Source organism: Rutidosis leptorrhynchoides, chromosome 2 (genome assembly GCF_046630445.1).
Source record: "Rutidosis leptorrhynchoides isolate AG116_Rl617_1_P2 chromosome 2, CSIRO_AGI_Rlap_v1, whole genome shotgun sequence".
Classification (NCBI taxonomy): Eukaryota; Viridiplantae; Streptophyta; class Magnoliopsida; order Asterales; family Asteraceae; genus Rutidosis; species Rutidosis leptorrhynchoides.
In genome coordinates, this window is record NC_092334.1 from 288,786,724 (window position 1) to 288,800,045 (window position 13,322).

The window sequence follows — 13,322 nt, forward strand, 5'->3', positions numbered from 1 at the left end:
GGGTTTAGGGTCTAGGGCTTACGGTTTAGGGTCTAAGGCTTAGCTAGGGTTTTTAGGGTTTAGGGTCCAGTGTTTAGGGTATATGACTTAGGGTTTAGGGTTTAGAGCTAGGGTTTAGGGTCTAGGGTTAAATTAGAAAAAGTCTTTTGAATTAGCGGATCGAATTTTACCCGCGACGGGTATAATTTTTTACCTATACCCGTGTCTGCGGGTAAAGTTTAATAATTTTACCCGCTCATCGCAGATCACGGGTTTTTTCTCACTCATTGTCATCTTTAGGGATGGCAATGGGTGAGAAAAAACCCGTGACCCGCGAGTACCCAATCCGTGATGGGTGGGTAAAATCGTTAAATCCTACCCGCGTGCACGGGTACGGGTATAAAATTATACCCGCTGACGGGTCGTGGGCGAGTCGCGGGTACATACTACCCATCGCGGGTAAAACCCGATCCGCTAATTCAAGAGAATTTTTTAAATTACCCACGAGTTTATACATACAATTATCAAATTTAAAAATGATTTTACTTGTAATGCAATAATAATTAAAAATATAATATTACATATAAGTAAAAAATTTGATTTTCATGTCATTTTACACATGTAGCTTGTACATATAGTTCATAATTAATAAAATCCTGTAACTTTTCTAAAAGAAATTTAACGAAGTTGTATATTATTATTACCCGCGGGTTTACCTGCGGGTCATGGGTATCCGCGGGTCACGGACATGGGCGAAGTGTTTTTACCCGCGGGCGGGTAACGGGTCTCAACGAACAAAAAAAGAACCCGACGGGCGGGTCACGGATAAATAGAACCCGTGCCTGTTACCCGCGTGCGCCATCCGTAGTCATCTTTAATGGATATAGATGAACCTAACTTAATATAAATACGAAAATAGATATAGATGGATCTATATATAAATATAAATGTAAATATTGATGAAAAGTTTCACGAGGCAATTTGCCTTTCCCACAAATTTGCCCCAAATAATTTTAAGTAGCCCACCCATAGGCAATTTGCCTTTTCCCACAATTTTTTTTTAGTCGTTTACAATTAGACTCGATCATATCCATTTAGGTCAAAATCAACATTCAGACTCAATCAACACTCCTCCGCCACAAATTTGTTTACAAGCCCTTCAACAATTTCGTAATCCCCATTATTTCCAAGCTTCTACACAGAGATTGAAACCCTACAATTACTTCAAAGAAATTCTTGATTCAGATTATCGGTTAATCTTCATATTTACAGGATTACTTCAAAGAAATTCTTGATTCAGATTATCGGTTAATCTTCATATTTACAGGTTATGTACTTACATATTCTGATTTAGGTCATCTTTATTCAGCTCGTTTACTGCTTACCTGAAAATGCCGATTTATGGTTTTAATTATTTGTTTGATTCTAGGTGTATGATTCTATATGAGTTGACTGGATGTTAATTACCTTTTGAGCTACCACGGATGAATTCCATTGTGATTGTGCACTTCATCGGTTCAATATCAGGTTGAATTTGATAACATAAAACTGAAACAAATATAGTATTTGAGTTTGGGTTATGGCTTTGGGTTTAGTTTTTTAGTTGAATTACTACCTCTTTTATATTAATTTATTGAGTTTTATCGCGATTCATTTGGTCAATTTTAGGTCAATTTACCAATATATCATCTCGATAATTGTTTCATGTATACGAGGTCTTGCAATTAATGTTAATGAGTGGAATGCTGGTGGTTGTTTATGAACTTATAATTTTTGTAAAAAAAACTGCTCAAAACTGAAATTGGGGATGACCATGGTTGAGTAGCCATGGCCGCTGCTGTTTCTGTGTTGGGTGACCGCAGCCACCAGCTGCTACTGCAGCTGTCGGTTGCGGTTGGCAGTGGCGGCCGCTGCTACTGTTTCTGTTTCTGCACAGGTACAACTGCACCTGTTGCTGCTGCTGTTTCTGTCATTTCCGACAGCTGCTACTGCTGGACTGTGGCGGCTGCTATCCGTTGGCGGTGGCTGCCGTTTTCTTTTATATTATGCAGTTTGTAATTCACATATTTAATGTGGTTTGCTGAATTAGTGCTTGTACCCTAAGCCCTTAGATGGATGTGTGTGGAGTTAAAAATGTGTAGTTGTATTTGTAAGTATCTAGACATTTACTTCACATATTTAACTATACTACATTAAGGATTACTCATCAGATTGATAATTGCACATTGATAATTGCACAGAAGGCTGGTATAATTATTATTAATCTTTAAGTTTACATTATAACTATAATATAATATCGTTGCCTACTATTTAACTTTTGCTATGGGAAGAAGAGAAATGTCATTTTGTTTTGCAGTGTTGTGCTAGCGAGAACCACTGTTCCGTTATTAAAGTAGGAAGTGGTCAGATTTTGGTTTTAATTGTGGGATATTTGACTTTTAAAAGTCAACAGGCCAAATGGTTGATGTATCCTGATGCTTGCATAAGGGTTGATGCTAGTGGTATTTACCTTCTTGTCTCAACAACCTTTGGGTACTTGCAAGATGTGGAGGGTGGTTTAAATCTGATGAAGTATAATGCTGATGGTATTGGCTTCATGAAAGGCATTAATTTTCAGCCTATTATTTTTTGGTTTTGCCATCTAAATTTTGACATGGCCATAGATGACTCAAAGTGCTTATGCTCGAAGAATAATCATAGAGGCATTACTCATGGCAATTGTTTTGTCTCGGATATTGTTAAATGTCACTTTGTGGGTAATAGTATAAGTATCCATTGTTTTTGGTATTGCCTTATGGGTATGTGTAATATTGGTCATAGTTCTAGGTATTGGGATGTACACTAATATCCTTTTGGTTTTATTTTGCCATCTAGGTGTTATTTGTATAAGTGTTTTGGCTGGTCACTAATCTAACCCCTCGGGTATATCCGTTGTAGTTGTACTTTTTATTTTGTTTTAATGGATTGGGGCATTATCCCCTTATCCGAAAAAAAGTTACTAGTTAGCTTTGACCTGCCATTTACTTATTGAAAGTAACCACTTGTAGTTATGTGTTATAGTTATGTGTGTTTTAATTATGAACATGAACACCAGATGTGTCCAGTTATATGAAAGTAATCACTTGCAGAGTTGCAGTTATGTGTTGTAGTTATGTGTGTTTTAATTATAAATGCAATTATCGCAATAGTTATGTATGCCACTTATCTATGCAGTAGCTATGCAAACAGTTGTGTGTATGATATTAAGTAGTCATGTGTGTAGTAGTTTTCGAATCTCATGTAACCTGCTGTATTAGTAATCGGCTATAGTTGTTTTTTTTTTTTAGAACGGCTTGTTAGTGGTTAGACTCGACTCACGCGTTTCCAGGAGGAACCCCTGGCCCATAAACCCTTCCGAAGAGCGGGCGGAATCCAGAAGTAAACCCCCTGTGTGGGATTCGAACCTGAGACCTCCCGGAGGCTCAGGCCCTAGCACCTGGTACCGTTGAAGCAATGCTACATTGGTAGTAATCGGCTATAGCAACCATGGCCATTTGGTGTACGCAACAAACCAGAAGCAAGCGCAGCAACATGCGGCCGAATCTTAAACTAGTTACTCTCTAATTGTTAATTACTACTAGTATTTTCAATAAAATAATGTATATCATATTCACGATCATAAAGTTCGACTATTAATGTAGCAACTCAGGTTTACAAGTAACATCACCTATTTATCATTTAATAGTACCTTAAATAATACGACTTAAATAGTAAATGTCATAAGTGCATTTTTTCGCAACCACAATTTAAGGGTCCTATGATAATTAGGAACTTAAATACCCAAACGTCCTATTATTATGACCTTATATCTTGTTGGTCACTCATTATGAGACACAAACAAGATAATTTCCTAATTAGTCCATTTTTATGCAACCACAATTTAAGAGTCCTATAATAATTAGGACCTTAAATACCCAGACGTCCTATTTTTATGACCTTATTATCTTGTTGGTCACTGATTATGAGTCAACAACACGATAATGTCCTAATAAGTCCATTTTTTTCGCAATCACAATTTAAGGGTCCTATAATAATTAGGACCTTAAATACCCAAGCGTCCCATTTTTATGACCTTATTATCTTGTTGGTCACTCATTATGAGACCAACAAGATAATGTCCTAATAAGTCCATTTTTATGCAATCACAATTTAAGGGTCATGATAATTAGGACCTTAAATATCCAAGCGTCCTATTTTTATGACCTTATTATCTTGTTCGTCACTCATTATGAGACACCAACACGATAATGTTCTAATAAGTCTATTTTTTCGCAAACACAATTTAAGGGTCCTATGATAATTAGGACTTTAAATACCCAAGCGTCCTATTTTTATGACCTTATTATCTTGTTGGTCACTCATTATGAGACACCAACAAGATAATGTCCTAATAAGTCCATGTTTTCGCAACCACAATTTAAGGGTCCTATGATAATTAAGACCTTACATACCCAAACGTCCTATTGTTATGACCTTATATCTTGTTAGTCACTTATTATGAGACACCAACAAGATAATGTCATAATATGTAATAACCCGCCTTTTTCTGTTAATTTATTTTAACGCCCGTCTTTTTTTTTGATAATACCTTTCGTTATCTAAATTTGTATCTTCCGTTAACTAATATTCTTAATATTCACGTTATTTAATTTTAACATCTCTCGTTACCCTAGCGTATTTAAAATATTTCGTTCGGTTAAATCACGCACCAGCTTTTATAAACTCGAGGGACCAAAGTTGCCAAGGGGCCAAACAAGTTGACTAGGTCAACTAGTCAAACCCCACCACCACCACTCATTCATTCAACCTCTTCTCTCTTTTCTTACTTCCATTTTTGCTCTCAACTCACACAATCAAAGATTCATCATCTAATTCGGATCTAGGAGGCTAACAACAAAACAAATTGTACTTTTGGAATCCTCTCTTCATCCTCTACGTTTTGGTACCAATTTCATAGCTTGGGGTAAGCTTTTCAAAATCTCTAATTTTCATAAACTAGACCTTTAAACTTAAAAGTGTGTTAGTTAGTGTCTATGGCTCGAGTCTAACGTGAATATGTGATTTATTTGCTCGATCTCTGTAACATCCCGACTTCAATTCACCAAAAACACACTAATTTTTTTTTCTGCTGTAGCACAACTGGACGGCGTCCAGTACTTAAGACCGGGACGGCGTCCAGCATATCTGGACGGCGTCCAGATTGCCTGGAAGCTGCTGTCCCCCGGGTCCAACTCACGTGAGCGGAAATCCCGCTTCCCGACACCTTTAAACGAAAACCTTTTTACAACGTATCACAATGTAATAAAATAAGAGGTTTCCATCATCAAAACAAGTTTTACAACATCGGGCCCACATCGGCCCGTCTTACGCGTTTCGATCAAAAATACGAGTTTCGACCAATACAAGTTTAACTTCCAAACGACACTAGAGCATGGTGTTTGGGGTTAAACTACCCAAATCTTGGCCGAACTTCCAAAAGCTAACCAAAAGCATCCCCTATCAAAATAAGCGGGAGACCACTAATCCAACCGAATACCTTTGCCTTTGTCCACACCGGAGCCTAAAAAGGTAAACAACGAGAGGGTAAGCTAACGCTTAGTGAATGCAATAGTTATACACGTACATATATAAAATACCTACTTGCACACTTACACAATACCGCATACATGCTAGCAACACAAAAGGGCTTAACATCTCAAGCACAAGGCTATCAACCTCCTATATCACAAGCTAGCATAACAAGGCATATATATATGTATATAACTCGAACCATATAATATGCTTACAACTCAACACAATAACCATGGTTAACCAATCGTACAAGGAAATGGCGCCCGCGAAAGGCCATCGGAGTTCACAACATCCATTAGTATACTTAGCACCTCGTATAACTAACCCCCGGGTGGCATCTTAACACCTCGATACTTCACCCTCGGGTGGCGTCTTAACACCTCGACACTTCACCCTTTATTATGGAGTGGCGTCTTAACACCTCGACACTTCACTCCTAGGTGGCATCTTAACACCTCGATGCTTCACCTCGAGTGGCATCTTAACACTTCGATGCTTCACTCGTCACGTGAAACGTGGTGTCTTAGCACCTCGACACTTCACATTTCACGCTACAACAAATAGATACATTTTATACCTACGCATATAATTATTCCACTCACCTTAGAGTCTTTTGCGAAAGATAACCGAGCTTGCAACTTCAATGTAACGTACCTATCACATTTAGTACATAATCAATCACAACACAAGTTGGTCAACCAACTTACTCCCCATTCTAGTGCCATTTTGACCCAAGATGCAATTCCGACCCATTTGCACCCCTAACCCTAATGTTTGGGCCAACACAAACAAAACCCTAACACTAGTCAAATATGGTCTTAAACACTTTATAATCACAAGTTTAGTGTGTTCTCATACACATTTAACAACCTAGGTCGCCCAAGACCCATTTGACCCATTTCGAGGTCAACACTCCCATTTGGGTCACCCACAACCCAATGACACCCACTATCATTAACTACAAAATTGCTAGTGACTTACTAAGCCTTTAAGACTCATTTACACCCTTTAACTTTTCAAAACCCTAGGTTAGTCATCTTTTGGGTCTTCATGACCCAAACTTACCCAAAACCCCCAAATCACTAACAAATGGGTTTTAAGTGTAACACTAACCCAAACTCTAACCCTTAACACAATTTAAGTAAAGAAATTAGGTTTTATAACTTACCAACACAATCACCACGTAGCTAGCGACTAGATGAACAACTTTAGAACTCGCGCTAAGACCCGATTCAACCTCTTTCTTCCTTTAATGGAGCTCTCTCACTCTAGAACCTCCTCTCTCTCTAGGATTTAATGGAAGATGATAAAGTAGATGGAAAAGGAGTAATGAGGCTCACCAAAACTGAGCTAGGGCCTTAAAGTCGTCCACCAAGTGAAATTACCAAACTACCCCTTTTTAAATAACAAAATGCCAAAGCTGGCTCGTCAGGCCATCTGGACAGCGTCCAGATTTCTGGACGGCGTCCAGCCCTTCAAAACTGGACGGCGTCCCACCAAGTTGGATGGCGTCCAACTCCACTGATAAAACTGGATCTTACAATCTCATTATTTTGAGTAACTAGCATGAACACTTGAAATGGGTTTGTCAAATCCTTGGTTTTGGGTGATTTAATGTTGTTAGATGTTAAACCTTATGTGTTAAAATTGTTACTAGCATCATTAGCTTCATTTTGGTATGTTGGATGACATGAAAACCTTACATTAACATGATTATCGATTTTGTGATTCTTGGTTAGGGTTTGATAGATTTTAAAACGAACATTTGATGCATTAAATGCTTTGCAATGTTATTGGTAAGTGTTTAGTTGTATTGTATGCGTAATTACCTACGAAACGGCATATTATATGTGTGCAGTAAGTTCCCGAATCATGAAATGCTTTTTACGAACTTGAAACTTTAATGATGAACTTTTAACGATCATTCGACGAGGATTTGGTCATTTTAAATGATGTAATTGTTTAATGATGTGTGTTTAGTTGTATTCCTCGTTAAAATACATTTCCAACGATGTATGGCATACATTTTAAGTGTTTACGGTTCATTAGTTGTGTCAAAATGAAGTTTGGTTCGAGACTTGAACACTTGTAACAGACCAGGGATCAGCCCACGTGTATTGCCGCGGCGCGGCCCACCTTTGGCGCGGCGCGACATTTGCCTGGATTGGAGGCTGTTCAACTTTGTTGTTTCACGTTAAATTCTAACTATGCTACGCACCTCCGATTAACATGTAACTTGTTCTAACATGCTCATATATGATTAATTAGCTCAGAAAAATTGTCCGAGACCCGACCCGAATGTGTTGACTTTTTCATTGACTTTGACTTGACCAAAGTTGACTCTTATTCAAACTTAACCAATACTTTGTTTAATCGTTTTAACCTTTCTCTTATACTTGATTCTTGCATGAAACTTGACAACGTGATTCACATGCTATACAATCGAGTCGTAACGAGCCATAGGACTAATTGAACACATTTCGACCTACCTTATGTCTTACCTGGTAATTGATATAACTTACTTGTTTAGGTCAAGACTAAACAACTTTCATTACACAACGTTTAATTACAAGTACTTTGGCATGCAACTAAGGTGAGATCATAGTCCCATCTTTTCAATAACTTTTATATTTTTAAATCATGGGGTGAGAAACATATACGGTTTATACTTTTATACTTTGAACACAAGTACGAAATAAACATTCCACGCACGAGTTAGAACAAAAATCCTCAAGTTCAATTATCATCAGTTACACTTGCAGGGTGTAAGTGTAAGCGTGAACTTATGTTGTGTGGCCATACGGGTTTGACGAACCCTCATTCGGACGGTTCGCTACCGTCGGTGGATGAAATATATTTTCGGGTATAGTGTAGGTTCTAACACTATGATTCAGAGGCACCATTCAGTTAAGCCTTGATAATTGGGTGCTCGGCAAACGTACAACAACTTTGGAATGCAAACGTTTTAGATAATCAACTTCATACTAAATCTTGTGGTTCAAAATCAACGTTTACAAATACACCTATGATTTCACCAACATTTTTCGTTGACAGTTTTCTATATGTTTCTCAGGTTCATACTTGGCTACTTGATACATGCTTCCGCACACTTTGATTACTTGCTTGGGGTCAAGCATACATGCATACACTAGTGATAGCACCTTTGGATTCAAACTTAAAGCATACATACTTACGCTATTTATAGCAATCATGATTTTCAACTTATATTATGTCGCAAGTTATTTCATTTATACTTATTAACTTTTGTAAACTTAAAATTATTGTCGAACCGTTTGGTAAACTTAACTTTGCAAGTCCTACACGTTTCAAATGAATGCGACATAATTTTGGTCAAACGCGTCTCATTTAGGGACTATGACCACGTAACGGGACCTAAGTTGACGGCGCCGTCAATGGCGATTTTATCGGGTCATCACAGTTGGTATCAGAGTGTTGGTTGTAGGGATCTAGGATGTGCATTAATGTGTCTGATAGAGTCGTTAGGACACATTAGTGAATCTAGACTTCAACCGGATAGTTAACCATTGCATTTTGACTTGCATTTGCTATAGATAGCACTTACTTGACTACTTGTGCATTATACTTGAACCTTTTTATAGGTGAACTTCTTAATCGTACCAAACTCTCGTCATGTGAACCCGTACTCTGCCACTTACTGGCAACACACGTAAATTCAAGATTCATATGCGTAAGGAGGACGATGACTTCATTAGTTATACTAGTTCGGGAACCCTGTCTCCCAGGTTGTTATTCACCACCGTTTAGACTTACTAACCACAAGCGCTGTAAAGTTTCCACCACTATGGCAATCACTAACCACTATCGATGTCACACCGGAGATCTTCACTATCTACCACTTCTTGTTACTACCACCACTACTCTAGATGAGTATCGTCATCACTGCTTATCACTACGGCTGCGTACTGTGACGACCCAGAAATTTCCAACCAAATTTAAACTTAATCTCTATATGGTTTCGACATGATAAGCAAAGTCTGTAAGGTTAAGTCTCAAAAAGTTTGAACTGTGTCATATATTCAATTGACCTTCAACTGCTCTCGACGATTCACGAACAATTAATTGTAAATATATATGTGTGTATGTATATATGAATAATAATTCGAAATATAATTTGAAATATTATATGTTGTCGTTATAAAAAAATTAATAAAATAAAAATAGGATATTATAATAATTATTATTTAAAATATATCTCTATATATAAATAAAGTATATTAAAAATAAATATTAAATGATTGTAATACTCGTTTGATGTTCCGATTGATATTAAATAAGTTAAATTCAAACTTATATGATTTAAAATAAACGGTGATCCGAAAAGGAGTTATATAAATTTTAGGCTTATTAAAAATATATTTAGGAGCTAAATGTTAAATTTGAACACTTTTTATATTTTACCCAGAATCGAGAGGGACAATTGATGTAATTTTTATTTAATAAATTAATGACCAAATTTTACACCATAATGACTAAAATGAATAAATATAATTAAAATAAAAATTTGGGATTTTTCTGAAAGACTTTTATCTGCCACTAATTAACAACGGACTGCGATATAATTTCCGTGTTAAAACGCCGGTAAGAAAGAAACAAGATGTGGCAACTAATATTTTTTTATTAATTTATGTTTACGCGTTTTTTTTTTCTTTTCTTACTAACTTATGATATTTATATGGTATTAATTATATTATTTTATGTTTACCAGTTGCTTGTGATTACCAACTTGTCATAATTGATATTGATTGATTACTGTATCGATTGGTTGTCATTACAATTATAACTACATAAAGTAATATATATGTATATATGAACCACATGTGTGCCTAGAAGATAAAACATACACCAACACACTACTTGCTCTCTTTCCATTTCTTTACTTAGTTAAACCCGAGAATCCTTTTGGTTTGCTCAAATTAATTATAGTTTCGTTGATAAATAACATCAATACACTACCTTCTTGCTACTCAATTAATTACTTGATTACAATCATCACTCACCACCTCAACCGGAACTAAACCCGCCACCAAAAGTCTCTCACTTTTGAACCACCACCATAATAACTACCATATTCATCTTCATTTCCTTCTTCTCTTCTTATTTCCTTCGTGCCTTTCTTTTTCCTATTTTCGAACGACATCATCAAACCCACAACCCACCACCACCACTTTCATTCACCTTTTCCATTACCGGCGAACCTCACAGAATGATATACAGGTACTACAGCTGTTCGAATTACAAAACCCGTTTGTTGTGAGACCAAGAAAAATACCTAAATCACCTTATGACTATTACTACGACCTGTTGATTTCTAGTTTAGTTGCTGCAACCTCTTTTTCTGTCTACATATACCTACGTACATATAACCACATCAACCACCTCTCTATCACGTTATGATCCTAGTTTGAGCAACGAAAGCTTCATCACCACTATCGATCAACAAAACGCTACACTTCTGTTTTATGACGATAACCACCATCGTAAACCCATTAGAACTACCCTCACCTAATCACCACCACTATACCTGTCGTTATATATTTTTTCCTTTTTGCGTGACCACACCAAAAACCACTTCAACTATTACATTTGCTCGCTACTTCCTGTCTTCTGTTTTTATTGATCTGAACTGCACGTTACTGTTTCACTCCGATCGAAGAATAATACAAGGCTGCAGTGCTACTCGCTATTTTTCTATTAGGAATTAAAATAATATTGTTGCATGCTTCTTTTCATCTTTGGCCAACAAGTGCTAAAGTGATAACACCACTTGTTTTGTAAGTTAATAATACTTTTGATTCGGTGGAGCCAGATTGGGATAAAACACGCACATACATCTTTTATTTTCACTGAATATTATTTTTGTTTTTTGGGCCGATAACAATTAGGAAGCAATTTGGGACGAGTTGTTATTTGTTTTATTAGTGGGCTGTGACCCAACTCATGACCATTTTAGACTGCAACGATAAATGAGTGATGAAGGTTCATAATTATGAGAATGATGAATATGATTTAGTAGAGGATTAGATGATTAAGATTATTAGGATGATGATGGAAGTAGTGATAATAGACGAAGATGAACATGACAATCTTGCTACCGTTAACAAATAATAATAATGATGTTGAAATAATTATGATGGTAGTAAAGGTGACGATGAGATCAAAATATAAAATGATGATGACAATGATTTTGAAGATAATGGTAATCATAGGAATGAAGTGATGATGATGTTGTTTCGGTTATGAATGATGATGGTATATTGATAACCGATTAGATGGTGATAATGATGATCGGTTATATTGATGATGACGTGATGATACATGGATGATATGGTGATATTCATGGATATGATTTCGATGATGATGTTAGTGGATGTTAATGATGTTAGATGACAGTGATGATCCGTGATGTGTTAGGATAGATAAAAGAATGATGGTGATACGATGCATGTATGGTAGTTAATGATGATGATGTGTTAATCACAATGATGATGATGCGAGCACATGATGATAATGATGGCGATATAGATAAAGATCATGATGATAAATAAGTATGAAGGATAATGATGGTGTTAAAATGAAGATATAGTTATGATGATGTAATAAGAAAGGGAGAAACGGAAAAAATGGGTTTTATAGATTTAGGTTGCTATAATTTCAGAAAAACAATGATGGTCAAATGGTTAAGTGTGTTGTGGTTTACCGTAATGGTTTAGGTTGTTATCGGGTTAGCGGGACGTCGCGGGTTCAAACCCGGACTTGGGCATTTTTTAAGGGCGACTCTCCTTTGAGGTAGTTTATTTATTACTTATTATTATTATTATTATTATTATTATTATTATTATTATTATTATTATTATTATTATTATTATTATTATTATTATTATTATTATTATTATTAATGTTATTAGTAATTATTATTATTATTATGTTATTACAAATATTAAAAATATAAATATTAGTATCATTATTATTATTAGTAAAATCATTATTTTTATAGTTATTATTATTAGTATTCATTATTATTAAAATTAACATTTTTATTAAATGTATCATTTATATTTAAGTTATCATTTTTATCGTTAAGTATCATTTCTAACTCTATTATCATTATTATTATTTTTACCATTACTAATACTATTTTAATATTATTATAATTTTAACAAACAAACGATATATATATATATATATATATACAAAAATATATTTAATACATATAACATAACAAAAGTAATATTTATATTTATTTTAAATATATAAAAAGAATATATGAAACATATAGGTTATTAATATAAAAAAGATATAACTAATAAATATATATATATATAAATTTGTACGATTGCAATTATGTGTGTTAATATATATATAAATGATATAGGTTCGTGAATCCGAGGCCAACCCTACACTTGTTCAATGTAGTCATATGTATTTTTACTACAAAATACAATATCGTGAGTTCATTTGCTCCCTTTTACTCTTTACATTTTTGGGACTGAGAATACATGCGCTGTTTTTACAACTGCTTTATTAAACGCTTTTGAAATATATTTTTGAACTGCGAATACATGAAATGCTTTAATAAATGTTTTACGAGATAGAACAAGCAAAACATTCCTCGAATGAATTATTATGCAGACAGAGTTCCGTGGATTATTATTGAATTATGTGGACATGATAATTGCCACCAATTGATGTGA

At 35.3% G+C, this 13,322-nt stretch overlaps 1 long non-coding RNA gene across 1 annotated transcript; it reads left to right on the plus strand.

Annotated features, from left to right (window-relative positions):
• Positions 1-953: 953 nt before the first annotated feature.
• Positions 954-2,926, plus strand: LOC139891806 (uncharacterized). Its single transcript, XR_011773846.1, has 2 exons — positions 954-1,306; positions 1,409-2,926. It is a non-coding gene; the product is annotated as an uncharacterized lncRNA (long non-coding RNA).
• Positions 2,927-13,322: the final 10,396 nt, after the last annotated feature.